Source organism: Ranitomeya imitator, chromosome 1, assembly GCF_032444005.1.
Source record: "Ranitomeya imitator isolate aRanImi1 chromosome 1, aRanImi1.pri, whole genome shotgun sequence".
NCBI lineage: Eukaryota > Metazoa > Chordata > Amphibia > Anura > Dendrobatidae > Ranitomeya > Ranitomeya imitator.
Window position 1 is genome coordinate 57,484,024 of NC_091282.1, and position 20,920 is coordinate 57,504,943.

Below are 20,920 nucleotides of genomic sequence, written 5' to 3' on the forward strand. Positions count from 1 at the left end.
GCTCAAAACCACATTCAAGAAGTTTATTAACCCTTCAGGGGTTTCACAGGAATTTTTGGAATGTTTAAATAAAAATGAATATTTAACATTTTTTCACACAAAATTTATTTCAGCTCCAATTTGTTTTATTTTACCAAGGGTAACAGGATAAAATGGATGCCAAACATTGTTGTACAATCTGTACTGAGTACGCTGATACCCCATATGTGGGGGTAAACCACTGTTTGGGCGCATGGCAGAGCTCGGAAGGGAAGGAGCGCCATTTGACTTTTAAATGCAAAATTGACAGGAATTGAGATGGGACACCATGTTGCGTTTGGAGAGCCACTGATGTGCCTAAACATTGAAACCCCCCACAAGTGACACCATTTTGGAAAGTAGACACCCTAAGGAACTTATCTAGATGTGTGGTGACCACTTTGACCCACCAATTGCTTCACAGAAGTTTATAATGCAGAGCCGTAAAAATAAAAAATCATATTTTTTCACAAAAATGATCTTTTCGCCCCCAATTTTTTATTTTCCCAAGAGTAAGAGAAGAAATTGAACCTCAAAAATTGTTGGCCAATTTGTCCTGAGTACGCTGATACCCCGTATATGGGTGTAAACCATTGTTTGGGCGTATGGCAGAGCTCGGAAGGGAAGGAGCGCCATTTTACTTTTCAATGCAAAATTGACTGGAATTGAGATGGGATGCCATGTTGCGTTTGGAGAGCCCCTGATGTGCCTAAACATTGAAATCCCCACAAGTGACACCATTTTGGAAAGTAGACCCCTTAAGGAACTTATCTAGAGGTGTGGTGAGCACTTTGACCCAACAAGTGCTTCACAGAAGTTTATAATGCAGAGCCGTAAAAATAAAAAATCATATTTTTTCACAAAAATAATCTTTTCGCCACCAATTTTTTATTTTCCCAAGGGTAAGAGAAGAAATTAGACCACAAAAGTTGTTGTGCAATTTGTCCTGAGTGCGACGATACCCCATATGTGGGGGTAAACCACTTTTTCGGTGCATAGCAGAGCTCGGAAGGGAAGGAGCGCCATTTGACTTTTCAATGCAAAATTGACTGGAATTAAGATGGGACGCCATGTTGGTTTGGAGAGCCCCTGATGTGCCTAAACATTAAAAACCCCCACAAGTGACACCATTTTGGAAACTAGACCCTCTAAGGAACTTATCTAGATGTGTTTTGAGAGCTTTGAACCCCCAAGTGTTTCACTACAGTTTATAACGCAGAGCCGTTAAAATAAATTTATTTTTTTTTCGCAAAAATATTTTAGCCCCCAGTTTTGTATTTTCACAAGGGTAACATAATAAATTGGACCCCAAAAGTTGTTGTCCAATTTGTCCTGAGTACGCTGATACCCCATATGTGGGGGGGAACCACTGTTTGGGCGCATGGCAGAGCTCGGAAGGGAAGGAGCGCCATTTGGAATGCAGACTTAGATGGATTGGTCTGCAGGAGTCACGTTGCATTTGCAGAGCCCCTGATGTACCCAAACAGTACAAACCCCCCACAAGTGACCCCATATTAGAAACTAGACCTCCCATGGAACTTATCTAGATTTGTTGTGAGAACTTTGAACCCCTAAGTGTTTCACTACAGTTTATAACGCAGACCCGTGAAAATAAAAATTCTTTTTTTTTTCACAAAAATGATTTTTTAGCCCCCAGCTTTGTATTTTTACAAGGGTAACAGAATAAATTGGACCCCAAAAGTTGTTGTTCAATTTGTCCTGAGTACGCTGATACCCCATATGTGGGGGGGAACCACTGTTTGGGCTCATGGCAGAGCTCGGAAGGGAAGGAGCGCCATTTGGAATGCAGACTTAGATGGATTGGTCTGCAGGCGTCACGTTGCATTTGCAGAGCCCCTGATGTACCCAAACAGTAGAAACCACCCACAAGTGACCCCATATTGGAAACTAGACCTCCCATGGAACTTATCTAGATGTGTTGTGAAAACTTTGAACCCCCAAGTGTTTCACTACAGTTTACAACGCAGAGCCGTGAATTTAAAAATCCTTTTTTTTCCCACAAAAATGATTTTTAGCCCCCCAAATTTTTATTTTCCCAAGGATAACAAGAGAACTTGGACCCAAAAAGTTGTTGTCCAATTTGTCTCGAGTACGCTGATACCCCATATGTTGGGGTAAACCCCTGTTTGGGCGCACGGGAGAGCTCGGAAGTGAAGGAGCACTGTTTTACTTTTTCAATGCAGAATTGGCTGGAATTGAGATCGGACGCCATGTCGCGTTTGGAGAGCCCCTGATGTGTCTAAACAGTGGAAACCCCCCAATTATAAATGAAACCCTAATCCAAACGCACCACTAACCCTAATCCCAACTGTAACCCTAACCACACACCTAACCCAGACACACCCCTAATTCTAATCCCAACCCTAATCCCAACCGTAAATGTAATCCAAACCCTAACCCTAGCCCCAACCCTAGCCCTAACCCTAACCCTAACCCTAACCGGAAAATGGAAATAAATACATTTTTTTTAATTTTATTATTTTTCCCTAAGGCTAGGTTCACATTGCGTTAGGGAAATCCGTTTAGCACTAGCGGATTGCGCTAACACAATGTCTTTTTAGGTGTCGTGTTTAGTGGTCGCGTTAACGTCCCCGCTCTGGAAGATCGGGGATCGGACCTCGGGCGCGCCGCGGACGCTGCAAGCAGCGTCTGAGGCGCGCCACAAAAGAATGGCACCTTGCTAGCGCGAGCCGAAAATGGCACGCTCTAGCGATGCGCTACACCTGAAAATCACATTGCTGTCAATGGTTGTGCTAACGGACCCGTTGCACGGCGTTAATTGTGACATTTTCGCCGTGCAACGCTGTCCGTTAGCGTTAACCCATTAACGCAATGTGAACCTAGCCTAACTAAGGGGGTGATGAAGGGGGGTTTGATTTACTTTTAAAGCGAGTTTTTTAGCGGATTTTTATGATTGGCAGCCGTCACACACTAAAAGACGCTTTTTATAGCAAAAAAGTTTTTGCGTCTCCACATTTTGAGACCTATAATTTTTCCATATTTTGGTCCACAGAGTCATGTGAGGTCTTGTTTTTTGCGGGACGAGTTGACGTTTTTATCGGTTACATTTTCGGACACGTGACAGTTTTTGATCGCTTTTTATTCCGATTTTTTTGTGAGGCAGAATGACCAAAAACCAGCTATTCATGAATTTCTTTTGGGGGAGGCGTTTATACCGTTCCGCGTTTGGTAAAATTGATGAAGCAGTTTTATTCTTCGGGTCAGTACGATTACAGCGACACCTCATTTATATCATTTTTTTTTATGTTTTGGCGCTTTTATACGATAAAAGCTATTTTATAGAAAAAATAATTATTTTGGCATCGCTTTATTCAGAGGACTATAACTTTTTTATTTTTTTGGTTATGATGCTATATGGCAGCTCGTTTTTTGCGGGACAAGATGACGTTTTCAGAGGTAACATGGTTATTTATATCCGTCTTTTTGATCGCGTGTTATTCCACTCTTTGTTCAGCGTTATGATAATAAAGCGTTGTTTTTTGGCTCGTTTTTTTTTTTTTTTCTTACGGTGTTCACTGAAGGGGTTAACTAGTGGGCCAGTTTTATAGGTCGGGTCGTTACAGACGCGGCGATACTAAATATGTGTACTTTTATTGTTTTTTTGTTTTTTTTTTATGTAAAGAAATGTATTTATGGGAATAATATTTTTTTTTTCTGCTTTATTTAGGAATTTTTTTTTTATTTTTTTTTTTACAAGTGTGGAAATTTTTTTTTTTACTTTTTCACTTTGTCCCAGGGGGGGACATCACAGATCACCGATCTGACAGTGTGCACAGCACTCTATCAGATCGGTGATCTGACATACAGCCGGGCAGGATTAGAGCTGCAGCTGCAGCCTGATCCTGACCCGGAAGTGCTCCCTGCAGGACCCGGATGCAGCCCGGCGGCCATTTTGGATCCGGGGACTGCAGGGAGAAGACGCTCGGTACACGGTGAGCACATCACCGTGTACCGATCGTCTCAGGGAAGCCCGCAGGGAGCCCCCTCCCTGCGCGATGCTTCCCTGCACCGCCGGCACACCGCGATCATCTTTGATCGCGGTGTGCCGGGGGTTAATGTGCCGGGAGCGGTCCGTGACCGCTCCTGGCACATAGTGCCGGATGTCAGCTGCGATAGGCAGCTGACACCCGGCCGCGATCGGCCGCGCTCCCCCCGTGAGCGCGGCCGATCGCATATGACGTACTATCCCGTCCATGGGAATTAAGTCCCAGGTCACCTGGACGGGATAGTACGTCATATGGGATTAAGGGGTTAATGATGGGAAACATTAAGAGACGCACAGATGCTCATGATGAGAACATAGTTTTGCCTCTACAAAAGTTACCAGAATGGCCACACTTAGATACTGGGTATAATTTTGGTCTCCAGTGTATAAGAAGGATATAGCTGAACTACAGCAGGTGCAGAGAAGAGCGACCAAGGTTACTAAAGGAATGGGCGAACTGCAATACCAAGATAGATTATCAAAATCGGAGGTATTTAATTTGAAAAAGTGAAGGTTTAGAGGCGATCTTATTACAAAGTACAAATTTATCAGGGGACAGTACAGAGATCTTTCTATGATGTTTTTACACTTTGGTCTGGGACAGGGACAATGGGGCATCCTCTACATACAGAAAGAAGGTATAATCATCACAATTGGTGGTTCTTTACTGTAAGAGCAGTGAGATGATGGATTCTTTACTTTAAGAGCTGTGAGATTATGGAACTCTCTGCCATATGATGTTGTAGTGGATACGTTTCTTCATAAATATAATATTACATGTTATGGGCATTAGATTCTGTGATGGAGCATTGACCAGGGAACTAGTCTTATTGCTGTATGTGGAGCCAGGAAGGAAGTTTTCCCCTAATATGGTACAATTAGTATCTAGCTCATGGGGTTTTTATCTTCCTTTGGATCAACATGATAGGCTGTAGATTGAACTTGATTGACTCATGTCTATTTTCAAGCTTAAAAACTATGAAAATAAGAATTATTTAAAAAATAGTCAGATGGTTGTCATGAATGGCGGGTAAGACAAATCCCTGTTTGTGCCTTTAGTTTTCTTTCAGCGTAAACATTTTTTATGGGATTCCATTGTACAGTGTACCCGCAGCAATGTGGGCCATTGATTACAAATAATATTTTTTATTTTGCACACCCAGGAAGAAAGACCCTGTTGAAAAAATGAGTAAACAGCAATGAAAGTCTTAGGAAAAAGCTAAAGTTTAGAATATAACATTCTAATGATCAAGAACTCACCCACAGGTAAGACTAATTATTAATTAAACTGGTAAGCAGCAGTGAACTATAAAAGGGGATCACTTAAAAAGAAAACCCCTTCCCATTTCATGCTGTCAGAAATGGCACCACATGGAAGAGAAATGTCACAAGACCTGACAATAATTTTTATGTACAACAAAGGTGAAATTTATCGTGCTGCTGTCAACAATCCACCAGGGTTCAGGATGAGGGAAATTATTACAAGAAGGAGCCAGGATGGGGGACATTAATACATTGTATGTTTTTATAAGATCAAGTATATTATAATGGCCCACACATCTGCCCAACATGCAGGTGGGGGCTCAGGTCCAAAATTTCTTTTGGGGCTTATCTGACTCTACTTACACAATTGTCTAAGTGCTCATATAGATGAGTTAGGAGGGGTGGTCCTACTGAAGAGATTCCCTTTAAATTACAAATGAGAAAAAAAAAATCAACTTTTTGTAAATTTCTTTCTGAAGTCTGTTCAGAAAAACAGGAGTCCATAATTTCTTTCTGACCTTTTACATCATGAAAAAGTGTTGGAACTTCGATAAGAATTTTTAACCTGGTCAGCAACGCATAGAGAACTACTGGAGTTGATTTCTGCTGTAGCTCTCTACAAGCAAAAACCAGCCCCTTCATTTCTCAAGTTTCTTGTTTGTCACAAGTTTGAATATAAGGCAGGGGCAAAAAATTGTAGAAAAGAATATATTTGGGAATGATATTATTTTTTAAACTTGTTCAAAGTCTTAAGATTTCATGTCTTGGATTGTGGCTCCACCTGGTGCCAATTCCAAAACATAGCAATGGAAAATTATACAAATCTTTAGCACGGTGTTTGCAAGTAAGACCATATAATTGCTCAATGGCTTGGCTAAACATGGCTTTTTTATTACATACACAGCTCCACACCTGTCCGCTGGTTGTGCCTGATATTGCAGCTCAGCTCAAATTCTATTCACTTATTTAATGTTCAATCTACATTCACAGCAAATAGAATTGTACACGTTGTATCTCCACTGGGTGCCAAATCTCAATCATAACAATATATAGTAAATGTTACCAGCGTTGAGCACCTGGGACCCACCAGAGAAAATCATTCTTGGGGCTCACTATGTAGCTACGTAGAAATATATACAATACCACCAATTGTCTGGTAAAACGCGCTAATATCAGGGTCTAATATAAGGTAGTACACGTCTTAATTATGTAGCAGGGGTTTGGGTTGCCCGCTCATATAGTATAATGCAGCCCCCTCATAGAACATAATATAACCCCCTCATGGAATATAATGTAGCCCCCTCACAGATTATAATGCAGCAACCACAAAATATAATGTAGTCCTCTCAGAGTATAATGCAACCCCCTCATAAGGTATATTGCAAACCCACATAGAATATAATGCAGCCCCCCTCATAGGGTATAATGGAGCCCCTCACAGAATATAATGCAGCCCCCTCATAATGTATAATGCAGCCCCCTTATAGGATATCATGCTGCCCCTATACAGTATAATGCAGCCCCCCTCATAGGGTAGAATGCAACCCCTCTCATAGGGTATAAAATAGCCCCCTCACAGGGTATAGTGCACTCCCCTCATAGCATGTAATGCACCCCCCTCATAGGGTATAATGCAGTCCCCCCACAGGGTTTAATGCTGCCCCCTCATTAGGGCTGCCACTAGGAATTTCGGGGCCCCATACAGGAAAATTTTTCAGGGCCCCTTTGAAACTCCACCCAGGCTCCACCCCAGCCGTGCCTCCACCCCTCAAACTGTCCACAGTCAAAAGATTTTTTAAGCCGCCACCACAACAAGCTAATAGAGAACCGTGTGCACTACTAAGGAAGGTGCCGTAGTAGGATCCCACACCATGAAGTAATACAAAAAAAACTAGGCACTCAACTTAAGGATGAATGTGCCTGAATGTGCACACATGCCTGGAGAAAGACGCAGCATACAGCGTACAAGCAGCGGACGCTGCGTCTTTCTCATGGCACGTGCGCACATTCAGGTCCCCTGGCTTGTTTACCATTGAGGTTTTTTCCCCTTTAGACGCCCCATACTCTTGTGAAAGTGACCATACCGAGACGTGCCTCACTAAGATCTCCAGGATTCCCACGAATCCCTGACACTCCTGTATAGTTTGTCATTGATAAAGGCCAGATGCAGCCGAAACGTTTTGCCTTGACTACATTAAAAGTCAAAAAATTCATCCTTAAGTTGAGTGCCTAGTTTATTTTGTACCACAACAAGCTAGACTCTTTTGGACGGGCCCTACTCTACTCTATCCTATTAATCATTTGTTAAAATATTCAATACAATTTAGGTATATTTGTACTTATTTTTAAAATTTTAAAATGACCAATAGTATCACATACAGGGGACAAATACCACCACACCATGTCCAGACCACATATTACCACCACATGATGACCAATAATACCACATTCATGGAACAAATACCACCACACCATGGCCGGACAACATATTACCACCACATAGTGAGTGAATACTAAAATAATGATCAGTAATAAAAAAACACAATACTAATATCACCATAAGTGCCATTATACACAGGAGATCTGTACTTAGTATGCAGTGTCTGTACAGGTAATACAGTGATCACTGGTGACATTATACACAGGAGCTCTGTATATAGTGTATAGTGTAAAGGTAATACAGTGATCACTGGCGGCCAGTAACACACTGACTCGCCAGTGACGTCTCTAGGTGAAGTGCTTTTCTTCTTCATCCAGCACAGACCACCGTCAGTCCATCACTTCTTCCAGCCAGGGCTCACATCTGCAGAAAATAACAGTTATCTAGAGCTCCACTTGCAGAACACATTAATTATTTTTTCCCAAATTCTAAACTACACCAGATGAAGAAAAAAAGGCGACAGTGTTGCTCTGCACAGTAAAAGGACCGACTCCCTCATTTCAAACACTATCCTCGAAAAATAAAATAAATACCTCACTGCAGTAATAATATCCCCATATCCCCATCCTGGCCCCCGTGTGCCTCATTCCTGGCTCCAGTCATATGTTCTCCCATCATGCCTCCATGTGATGTCCCATCCTGCCCCATCTGATCTCCCCACCCTGCCCCATCTCTCCCATGATCCTGCCCCATCTGTTCCATGATCCTGCACCATCTCCCTCATGATCCTGCCCCATCTGCCCCATGATCCTGCCCCATCTTCCCCATGATCCCACATCATCTGTCCTTTGATCCTGCCCCATGATCCTGCCCCATCTGTCTCCTGTGTCTCCCTTCCTGCCCTGTGCCGCTTTCAATAAAAAAAGCTTTCTTCTTACCTGGCCGCGCTCCTGTAATGATGATGATCCCTCCAGGTGTCTCAAGCGCGCACTCGCCGACGAATAACAATGACATCATACGCCAGCGACATGCATGCTGACATCAGCTGCCAGCCTCCAATTGGCTGACGGCTTTAACTAATGCCGTGGGGTCCCTGGCCAGATGCAGGTTCAGTTACTGCACCGGCTGTTGCCCTATCATCAGAAGAGATGGGGCCCGATGCCCTGATGGTGGCCCTGTCCCTCATAGTGTATAATGCTGCCCCCTCATAGGGTATAATGCTGCCCCTCATAGGGTATAGTGCAGCTCCCTCATAGGGTATAATGTACCCCCCTCATAGGATATAATGCAGACCCCCTCATGGGGTATAATGCTGTCCCCCATATGATATACTGCAGCCCCCTTATAGAGTATAATAAACCCCCTCATATGATATAATGCATTCCCCCTCATAGGGTAAAATGCTGCCCCCTCATAGGGTTTAATGCACTTCCCTCGTAGGGTATAATGCACCCCCCTCACACAATATAATACAGTCCCCCTCATAGGGTGTAATGCTGCCCCCTCATATGGTATAATGCAGCTCCCTCATAGGGTATAAGGCAGCACCCTCATAGGGCATAATGTACCCCCCATATGATCTAATGCAGACTCCTCATAGGGTATAATGCAGACCCCTCATAAGTTATAATGCAGCCCCCTCATAGGGTATAATGCAACCCCCTCACAGGATATAAATATGCAATAAAGTAACTGAACCTGCATCTCGGATGCAGGTTCAGCAACTGCACTGACTGGGGCCTGATCAACAGAAGAGACGGGGCCCGATGCAGGCCCCTTCTGCTGATCGGGCCCCATACACCAGTCAGTGCAGCAATTCCCTGATGGTGGCCCTGCCCTTATTGGTGTATAATGCTAGCCGCTCATAGGGTGTAATGCAGCCCCCTCATAGGGTATAATGCACCCTCCTCATAGGATATAATGCAGTCCCCGTCATAGGGTATAATTCAGCCCCCTCATAGGGTATAATGCAGCCACCTCATAGGGTATAATGCAGCCTCCCTCGTTGGGTATAATGCAGCCCCCCTCATAGGGTATAATGCAGCCCCTTCATAGAGTATCATGCACCCCCTCAAAGGGTACAATGCAACCCCTCATAGGGTATAATGCAGCCCCCCTCATAGGGTATAATGCTGCTCCCCTCATAAGGTATAATGCAACCCCCCCCACAGAATATAATGCAGCCCCCTCTTAGGATATAATGCTGCCCCTTCATAGGGTATAATGCAATCAGGACTCATTGATATATATATATATATATATATATATATATATAAGAAAACAAACCACAATACTCACCTCTCCTCCTCATTCCCACACTGATTCTGGCTCTCCTCTGGTCCCAGCAGCGGCACTGCCTTCTGCCCGGCACACAGCGGGTATGCAATGAAGTGAAGTCATTGCGCACCTGCTGTTTCAGAGGCAGAGGGGAATAATGGGAGAGGGAGCATCATCTGACTCTCTCTCTTCCATTATTGATTTCAATTGTATCGGGATCTATGATGCCAATACAGTTGACTGCAGTGTGCAACGGGGGTGGCGTTGGTGCCGGGCCACCCTGACTTACAGCCATATAGTGGCCGCGTGGGCTGGGGGCCTCTGGGGGAGTGGGGGCCCTGGTCTACCGGCCCTGGTAGCAGGCAGTGTTAGCCGCAGCATGCGGCAAGCTCTGCCTGCTAGTGAAATGAATATTCAAAGGGAAATTAATATTCACCGATCTCGATGCCCATGGAGCCATGAGGAGCAGTGAATATTCATTTCTCTTTAGCAGTGGGGACAGGCTTTAGCCGCAGTAGCTGGCTCCTGCCTCCTGTCACCCGCTGGCACCGGGGGCCCCCCATAGCAGCTGCATGGTGTGCCGCTATTAGCGACCTGCCACAGGCTGTGGACCCCTGGAGCAGTGGATGCCCTAGGCAACTGCTGGCCCTGTATGCCAGCAGGTACCAGTGCCTGGGCCCACTGGAGAATCCTCCGGTTCTCCGGTGGGCCAGTCCAACCCTGAATGCTACATTCTTTTGAATGAGATCTGGACTAAAAATGTGCTTAAAGCTATCGAGGATTAGAGATTTACTACTGCTTTCTTCCAGAATCAGTGCCACGTTGGTCCACTGGTGGTTTCTGGCATTGCACCTCTTCTGTGGAGAGATCAGTTGCCATCTAGCACAATATATTGAAGAAATGTATTGGATGCAATTTTAAATGTTTATTCACCTATAGCCCATTGATATGATTGCTGGTCTGCCTTTAATAACATATGTGGTGGTGTTGTTTGTAGATATTTATTGATTACTTGGTCACAATTATCCAGCAGAATGGAGAAATATAAGGGCTTTTTTCTTCCGTTTTTGATTTCTGTTGAATCTACTTCTGGGTTTGGCTCAAAATCTGCATCAAAAAGTGCAGTGATATTTAAAAAAAAAATATGTTTGTGAAACCATCCTATACCAAAATTGAAGGAACAAGGTCAACCCTAAACATATATAGGATTTTGGCAAAAGAGTCACAAGGATTCTGCTTTTTGCACCACCTTTTGGAACTTGCCACTGATCCACTTTTTTGTATTTAGTTATACACCTTATTGGTATAGTTGTGTTCCTAAGGATTTAGTGAAGTCACGAGCGAGAAAACCGACTCCTACACAGTTGCTGACTCTCCATAATTATTTTACTTAGTTATGTGGATGACTCAACCAGAAAGCAGAAAACATTCAAAACATTACACAGACATTCAGCCGGGAGGCTGAGACCATTGTGCTGTACAGCGTGGCACCCAAACAATTTGTACCTGACATGCTTCATATAAATCTACCTACTGGCATGTCTGTCTAAACTAGCTGTCTGTTACCTATGAACACCCTGGGAACTGGGACAATTATATGAGTGTAACATACAGGCTCGCCTGCGGTACAGCACAACAGTTTACAATCTTACAATCAATTACCTCTACCCCTCAACCAAATGTCCCTCTCCCATCCCGATGTGACTTCAATGAACTCAGAAGAATAGCATGTCCTCAGCTATATCGAGAATATCTTAACAGTTAACCAACTGCGACAAATATTTAGCCGTAAATGACGTCTGTCGAAGTTGAACAATTCTCGTACTATAATGTTCCTCAAGAACTCTCTCCTGAAACAAGAAAAATTACCAGGTGTCCACAAGAAGGGACTCTGAATATTAAATCTAGTAACTCGAATAGTAACATATAAACTCTTGACCCAACCAATTCCAGTCCAAACCCTTGACCCAACCTCATCCTGTCCACATCACTGAGTGAGGGGAAAAAATAAAACAAAACTCTTAACAATGATAAGAAAAATTATTCCGCATTTAGTACTAAAAGCACCACTCTAGTGTATTTTTTATTTCATCCCCGGAGTGGTATCACCAATGTATGCTCCTTGCTTGTAGTAAAATACTTACCAGCCACAGTCTTCTGCTGTTCTCTGATATGAGGAAACAAGCGACGCCTCGACGGACTTGAACAGCTCTACACTAAAAAGTCTATTTGCGATGAAAAGAAAATTGTAAAAAATAAACTGCAGCAATAACGTGGTCTAGCCCATTTTGGCTCTCACTGAAGAGCTGGAGGAAGTGAGTTTAAGTGCTCCTTTCATTTTGGTGTTGGTGCTGTGTGGCGGCCATTGTTGCTGTGGCTTTGTGCTGGTGGGGTGGCGCGGTCTGGAGTCTTGGGGACTCAGTCTTGCAGCATGGGTGCTGTGGGGCAACAGGCCGTCCGCCCTGCTGGTGCATGGCCGCTGTGGCGGTGGGCGCCGCACGGCTCCGCTCCGTTAGGGCGATAGGACCCACTACGAGGTTTGCCGTGAAGGGGCAGTGGGCTTCATACAGTCTGATCAGAATGTTAAACTGAAAACCTCATATTCAGTTATATTAATTTTTGCCTAGCGGCTTTAGATCAACGTATGATTTTGGGATGTGCGGTTCATGCTCTTTTTTTTCTTTTTTGCAAAATAACGTGATTGTGTTATGCAAGCTTTATTCAGGCACCATTCCACTTGTCTTCTGCAGATTGTGACCTGCCGGGTCAATCCAGTGTTTGCTGGGTGGACTGGAAGTCACTTCTTAATGTAAGTCTATGAGAGCCAAAATGATGCCTGAGCGAGGATCTTATAGACTTGCATTGAGAGGTTGTGACTCTTACCACTGACTTGTGGTCAGTCAGGAGCTGCGGTCATAAGATGCCTGGACAGGACTGCAGAGGCACTAGGAAGAGCTGAAGACAGCAGTCCGCAAGTATATTACTAAGGGCAAGGAACTGACATTAGTGATACCACTGCAGCATTAAAATAAAAATAAACACCGGAGTGATGCTTTAAATTTCATTCCAACATACTTAGTGGATGCTTTCCTAAAACGGAAAGTACTTGCAAGCAGCATAATACAAAGAATAACAGGTTTACCCAGAATCCTTTGCAGTAGGCGGAGCTATGCAAATTATCTCTTTCAACCCCTGTCTAATCCACAGCGCTTGGAACCGCCAAGCGTGCAATGCTGCGGATTAGTTTCTAAATTTACACAGCCAACCAATTCCTACCTGTGGACACGTGTTTCGGGCTTTAGGCCCTCATCAGCACAGGGCTGGAATTGGTTGGCTGTATGGAGTGGGGCTCGGTGAGCAAGCGATACATATATGCTAGCCACCTTAGGGAGAGACCCAAGTTGGGCTAAATGTAGCGGGACGAAAGAGACCGAAAAGCCCTCTACTTAAAGGAAATACATAGTGGATGCTTTCCAGCCCTGTGCTGATGAGGGCCTAAAGCCCGAAACACATGTCCACAGGTAGGAATTGGTTGGCTGTGTAAATTTAGAAACTAATCCGCAGCATTGCACGCTTGGCGGTTCCAAGTGCTGTGGATTAGACAGGGCTGGAAAGAGATAATTTGCATAGCTCCGCCTACTGCAAAGGATTCTGGGTAAACCTGCTATTCTTTGTATTATGCTGCTTGCAAGTACTTTCCGTTTCAGGAAAGCATCCACTATGTATTTCCTTTAAGTAGAGGGCTTTTCGGTCTCTTTCGTCCCGCTACATTTAGCCCAACTTGGGTCTCTCCCTAAGGTGGCTAGCATATATGTATTCCAACATACTGTAAGTTTAAAGATGTTCAACTATGCCACCCAATCATACTAATATGCCCTTAATTTTGAAAAATTCCTCATTTAATCAATGTGCCGTATTTAGGACATTTATTTCTCTCTATGCAAGATTTTTTTCAAAAGTAACCTATCAAAAGAGTAATACTGCCTCAACCACAGACAGCACGAAGCGGGAAAGTCTCCTTTGTTGCAATCAGGTTTGTTTTACTCTGAGATGTTTCATTGAAAACCACTTAAAAACAAACCAATAAAGACTAGAATTGGCATGAAAGCATCTCCTCACCATCTTCCCCCCTACCTGGCTTGACATGATTGATAAGTCTTTCTTAGTAATAAGAAAATTTGCTGAAATTCTAATATGACAATTTGCTTGAATTTGGCCAGGAAATTCAGATTGGATCAAAGTTATTCAATGTGAATTGAATGTTCCCTACTATACTATTGGGTCTCTGCATGGGTTTAAAAAAATACCCCACCTCTCACATGTCCCTCTGGTGTAGCATGACTTTCTGTTCCTATGCACATTAAACTGACCCCTGCAACCCTTACAGCTTAAGGATAATCCAGGCCAAAAGTGTGCAGGAACTCAAAGGTCTTACAAAATTAGAGCACAGAATGTAGAGAGGATGAAGCTAAACACATAGCTAGAAGTCTTATTCCTAAAATAAATATGTGTGTCTTAGTGGTCATTAAATAGGCATTGGAAGATGAAGTTATTGAGCCACATGCTGGGCAACTGTGTAACCTGTCATGGAGCACAACAGTGGGCAGCAGCCTCAGGGGAAGTGAGCGGAGCCAGGACAAGCGCCGAACATTATCGTGCCTACAGTTTTGCGAGATAGCTCCCTATGGGTTCACCTGCCCCTCATTCGTACACTTGATCCATTGATGGGTGAGTCCACCTCTATGGGTATGATAGCACAATATCTTTTAGGTGTTTTCCCTGAAGTGTCTTTTCTGACCTCTTTTTGTTTCAGTTTTGCCACCGACATTTTGCTTCTTATTTCCACACATAACATTGTAGTGACTTCCAAGAGAAGCCACCAGTTGAATTGATTGGACTCTGCTCTTAGGCTTTTGAAGCCTGAGCAGTCACAGAAGCGAAAAAAAGATGGAACATATGCAAAGCAAGTCCTTTTGACATTGCTGTGCATATGTTCATTGTTTCAGAAGGTTCCAAACAAAATGCACGTGAATAAGACATCGTGTGCGCATACCCTAAGGTAAACTACTTTATCTTAAGTTGAACATTTCCTTACAATCGTGCTATTTTTTGCCGTATGTATTTTGTACCAATTTGCTAGTTTAATGTAAAACGCATTAGCCTGAAACTTTTCTTTTCCCGTTTTTCTAAAGACATTTATGAGCAATGAGCAGATCATCCTAGCTTTAAATACATGCTTCAGGGCTTATTATTTGATGTTATTGCTTTTTTCTCGGGCTTTTGAACAGAGCTGTATTGTTGGCCTTTGCATTAGTAGATGATTTGAATGGCTGCTCTACAGTTTATTACTTATATGGTATAAAAAAAAGACGAGGAAAGGGAAGATTAACCACTGGGATTTTTGACCTTGAAATGTGTAGAAGTTCATTTTATTGAATAATCCTTTCATACTTTATAACTTCCAGTAAGTGACAAAATCCATAAATGTGTAATAAAATGCTTGCGATGGCTGCTTTTATGTCTTCTCATTTGGCTTTATAGCTGAGCTTTTAAGCGTCCATTTCCATACAATTTAAAAAAACATTGCAAGGGTAGACAAAGTGCTCGATCAAACCACAAAACTGCTGAAGGAAGTGTCAACAAGCATTGACTTGGGTCAATCATCATCGTTCACTGAACACCCACTGTCAAGTGCCCATGGAAAGAAGGCATTGATTATTATCCTTCTCTTGCAAGGTTACAGCCATCAAATCTATCACTGAGCAATAATTTTGGATATTTTTGGTGTCATAGAAATGACAAACTTGACATTTCATCAAAACCCTTCTTATTTCTCAACAAAATCATATAGGTATGTGTAGGAAAGATTGAAAAGTCCTTCTGAGGCTATTCATCTGAATGAGTTGGTGGAAATTGATTTTTCAGGACTCGGTCCATTGACCATGTCAGTAATCTGTGGTCACCGGATGGAAGCATGAGAACCGTTTCTTACGTGACGGCATCTGCTACTGTTCTTTAGATGAGCAAGGCTGCATCAACTTCTTTATTGTGTAGTGTCGCACATGTGATGTCGCGACAGCCATCTAATCAAAAGAATAACCCCAGATGCCATAAAGTAAGAGACGGTTCTCAGGGCTCCCTTCCAGTGACCACAGATTACTGATATGGCTGATGGATTGGCCCATGCGAAGCAATTGGCACAAATTCTATCTGAACCAAACTCCATTTTTTACGTTCACTAGAAGTTTATTGTTTTTTAAGACATTCAGTATTCAAAACCTTTTGAACCCCAATCTATAAAGTATGCGGGAGTGCTGTATGCATGTGTGTATCTTCTTGAGATGATAGGAAGATACAATATGGTCATGTAGGAATGATAGAGATTAGTGAAGCGATTAGAGGCAAAAACAAATTTGCTTTGAATTTTACAAAAATTTGGATTTGACAGCAATTTTTTTGTGATTTGATTTAGTTGAATCAAATAAAATGGTAACCTGCAGTCCATCAATTAGCTTGATTGATTTTTTGAGCCTGACCTGCTGCCATAGCGGAGTTCTCCACTGGCTTGTTTCCTCCAGCTCTGGCCTTCTCCTACATCTTCACGCTTTGTCTCCTCTGGCATTGACTTGGCATCAAGTGACATCATCTCTTGGCTTCAGCATGATGCACGACATGTCACTGCTAAAATCTTAGTGAGTAACACAGGTATTGAAAAGTCAATAACACTGGAGACAAGAGATGGGGGGATGTTTTAAAATTTGAATTCTCTAGATTCTCCAAATTTTCCCAAGAACTTTGATTTGTGGCACTCTAAACTACTCAAAATCTCTCATTCTCTTTTCCTCATACACTAATATTTTTCATTAGTATGCTTTCACACACTATTTTTAAACTGTCCTCCCACATTGCCACCTTATTGTGTTCTTTTACTCTGATCATGGCAGAACTGAAATGTTTTTAAGCAGTATTTTCTGGTTTTCACTATCTATCTGTATGACTAAGTTGTGAGCTATGTCCCCCTCGCACTGTTCACATTCACCCAAAAATAGCCGCTGCATTCCCTACCTCTGTTTTTATACAAGCTATGATATGATAGTCTCTCCTGATTGACTGCGCTATACCATATGATATGATAACTGCAAGGTATTAGGAGAACACCTACCCCAGGTCATGATATTGTTGAGGGAGGATCTAAATTGACCCTTCACGGTTGACTCATTGACTTCCAAATTAATCTAGAGGGCGTTGCCAGCAACTTAATATGACCAGACAGAGACGTGTGTCTCTGTATGGGGAAATCGAGCAGATCTCTGAGCCCCCGTTTATTGTGTATCGCTTTTTATAATCATAGAAATTATATTTCAACCAATCAGCACAAGAACACGCTCACGGTTCTTAACCTATAAGAATACAGAAAAAACTTAACCCATGAGGATACAGAAAAACCGGAAACTACAGATATGGTCTTGTCTTCTTGGCATAGAAAAAGCATACCAACAGGTGCCTCATTATCTGGTTCAAGAGAACACTCAAGGTCTTTTTACCAATTATGAACCATAGCCTAGTTGAATAACAGACTTGTGAACAACAAGATAAAGTTACTTCATAACATTTATAACCTCTTACCTAATTAAATAACAGAATGTATCTTTAAGCAACAAGAAAATGGAGTCAAAAACACAAAATGGAGAATCTTTCTTAATTTGTTCCTTCACAATATCATTCTCTGACCAATGCAATATTCTATAATTTTAGACAGTTCACACAAAGTGAATTGAAAATTGTTCAAATTCACTGAGCTCAGTGAATTCTGTAAAATTGGAAATGAATTTGAGTCACATCAAATTGATTTGCTTATGTCTTCTGGAGATGGAGAATAGAACTGAAGGGAGGAAAGGAGAAAGCAAAGGACAAGGATGGAAACTGGATAGGACAGGTAAGGGATGAGATGAGTATTCTAATTTATTAAATTTTAACCCTCTGTTTATTATGCCCTTGGGTTTGGAGAGACTTCAAAGTGTAATAAGCGTCCTTTATTTCGTGCAAATCAAATTTAGGCACATTTGTTCATCTCTAATGGAGAATTTTCATGACTACATCAATTTCTATGAAGGTGTTTGTTGAAAAATGTAAAAAAGTAAGCACATCAAAAAGTTCATTAATAACTTTTTTTTTATACTTGTGCAATATTTTAGAGTTTACTTGAATTTATAGTGATTTTATAATTCTAAGTTGCCAAGGGCTTGATTCATCAAAGCTTCTCCAGGCAATAACATTTACAACATTATTCTTTATGGTGTTGGTTTTCTGGTGAAATTTTGTCTTCTGTTTTGGGCAATTAACCTTGTCTTGTCTTTATCTATCTAGAACACATTGCTTCGGAAGTTCTGGTGATGTTCATAGGAAATCTTTAGATTGCTATGATGATCTCTTTTACCCTCTGCCTCTTCCTCTGTGAAGCTAATTTGTGTTTAATCCCTTCCGGACAGATGACATCAAATAATGCAAAGAAAACAAGTTCATGATAATTTAGAAACAACAATACTAATGTTTTAGCTCCGGAAGAGTTCCGAAATCAATATTTTGTGGCATAACCATGATTTTTAATCACAGCTTTCATGCATCTTGGCATGCTTTCCACCAGTCTTTCACACTGCTTCTGGTGCAAAAATTTAAGCAGTTCTTCTTTGTTTGATGGCTTGTGACTATCCATCTTCCTCTTGATTACATTCCAGAGGTTTTCAATGGGGTTCAGGTCTGGAGATTGGACTGCCCATGACAGGATTTTGATGTGGTGGTCTCTTAATTTTTGCCAGAGCTGTATTTCAAGCAGGCTCAAAAGCTGATTCCATATCTTTACCCGCAGATGATGGCTGTGTTGTTCAGCAATCATCTGTCTCTAATGGCAGTGACTAGGATTGAGCGACCTTGACCTTTTTAGAGTCGAGCCGTGTTTCGCGAAACCCGACTATCTTAAAAGTCGAGTCGAGTGGAATCGGACAATTATCGCGAAAAGTCGGGTATCGACCGAAACACGAAACCCAATGCAAGTCAATGGGGGAGCATAGTCGGCAGTGAGTGGAGGCCAGGAAAACACCTACACTGCCCATTTTAATGGCAAAAACATCCATTCTTGTTACAGAAGCTTGTCAATCAGGGATTCAAACCAGGGATTCAAGCTTCAGGAGGCTAATTTGCATATTCCAGGTGCCTTCTGGGAGAAGCGAAGTCTCCCTAAGCTAGAAGATCGTTGGGTACAGCCGGGACCAGCTGCTTCGAAAGCATCACCAAACCAGGGATTCAAGCTTCAGGAGGCTAATTTGCATATTCCAGGTGCCTTCTGGGAGAAGCGAAGTCTCCCTAAGCTAGAAGATCGTTGGGTACAGCCGGGACCAGCTGCTTCGAAAGCATCACCAAACTTTTGCCTGTAGGACATTATTGCAAGAGAGCTTGGCTGAGTAGATTACACAAGAAGGAAAACACACAGCAACTCAGCAGGATCTAGGAGCAACATGGCAGATGTGACAACCTACATGGTGAGCTGCAGCATGTGCTACATGTTCACAGATCGACCAGAAGAAGAATCCAATTTCACCTGTCAGAAGTGTAGACTAGTGGCCCTTTTAGAAGAAAAGGTGCGGGGTCTGGAAGAAAGAATAGCAACTTTGAAACTCATCAAAGAGAATGAAGACTTTCTAGACAGAACAGAAGCATCTCTACTGGTCACAGAAGGTGCAAAAAGTGTCAGAGAACCTCCAAAAGCAGATGAGTGGAAGCATGTGACCAAAAGAAGCAAGAAGACCATGGAGAAATCACCAACCACACAACTGAAGAACCGATATCAAATCTTTGTAGAGGATGAAGATGGCACACCTAAGAATGAAGCAATACCAGCAAGCAAAAAAGAAAAGGGCACACAGCAACAAGTGACAGCAAAAAGTACAGCCAAGAAGCAACGAAGAGTGGTGGTGGTGGGAGACTCACTACTGAGAGGCACAGAAGCAGCCATCTGCAGACCGGACATAACTGCAAGAGAAGTATGCTGCCTTCCAGGTGCGATGATCAAGGATGTGACCGATAGGATACCAAAGCTCTTCAGCTCCAAGGACGTCCACCCATTTCTTCTGATACATGTTGGCACCAATGACACGGCAAGGAAGGACCTACCGACAATCTGCAAGGACTTTGAAGAGTTGGGGAAGAAAGTAAAGGAACTGGATGCACAGGTAGTTTTTTCTTCTATCCTTCCAGTAGACGGGCATGGCACCAGGAGATGGAACAGGATCCTTGATGCAAACAACTGGCTAAGACGATGGTGCAGACAACAAGGATTTGGATTCCTGGACCACGGTGTGAATTACTGGTATGATGGACTCCTCGCCAGAGACGGACTACACCTCAACAAACCTGGGAAACACACATTCGCCAGAAGACTCGCTACACTCATCAGGAGGGCGTTAAACTAGAAGAAGAGGGGACGGGAAGAAAAACATTAGACTCGAACAAAGACGACCCAGGAAAACATACTCAGAAGGGAGGTAAGAACATTTCTAAAACAATCCACAGCGAGGAGATTGGAACAAAACAAAATCCTCTAAACTGCATGCTCGCAAACGCCAGAAGCCTGACAAACAAGATGGAAGAACTAGAAGCAGAAATATCTACAGGTAACTTTGACATAGTGGGAATAACTGAGACATGGTTAGATGAAAGCTATGACTGGGCAGTTAACTTACAGGGTTACAGTCTGTTTAGAAAGGATCGTAAAAATCGGAGAGGAGGAGGGGTTTGTCTCTATGTAAAGTCTTGTCTAAAGTCCACTTTAAGGGAGGATATTAGCGAAGGGAATGAGGATGTCGAGTCCATATGGGTCGAAATTCATGGAGGGAAAAATGGTAACAAAATTCTCATTGGGGTCTGTTACAAACCCCCAAATATAACAGAAACCATGGAAA

The 20,920-nt window shown here is 42.6% G+C and overlaps 1 protein-coding gene across 1 annotated transcript in view; it reads right to left on the reverse strand.

Moving 5' to 3' along the window:
- The window catches only part of LOC138662023 (urea transporter 2-like), a 296,371-nt gene extending 276,073 nt beyond the window's left edge, over window positions 1–20,298 (reverse strand). The window contains exon 1 of the mRNA XM_069747137.1: window positions 20,133–20,298. The gene's annotated coding sequence lies outside the window, so the exon portion shown is untranslated. The remainder of the gene's footprint in view (window positions 1–20,132) is intronic.
- Between the last annotated feature and the right edge of the window lie 622 nt (window positions 20,299–20,920).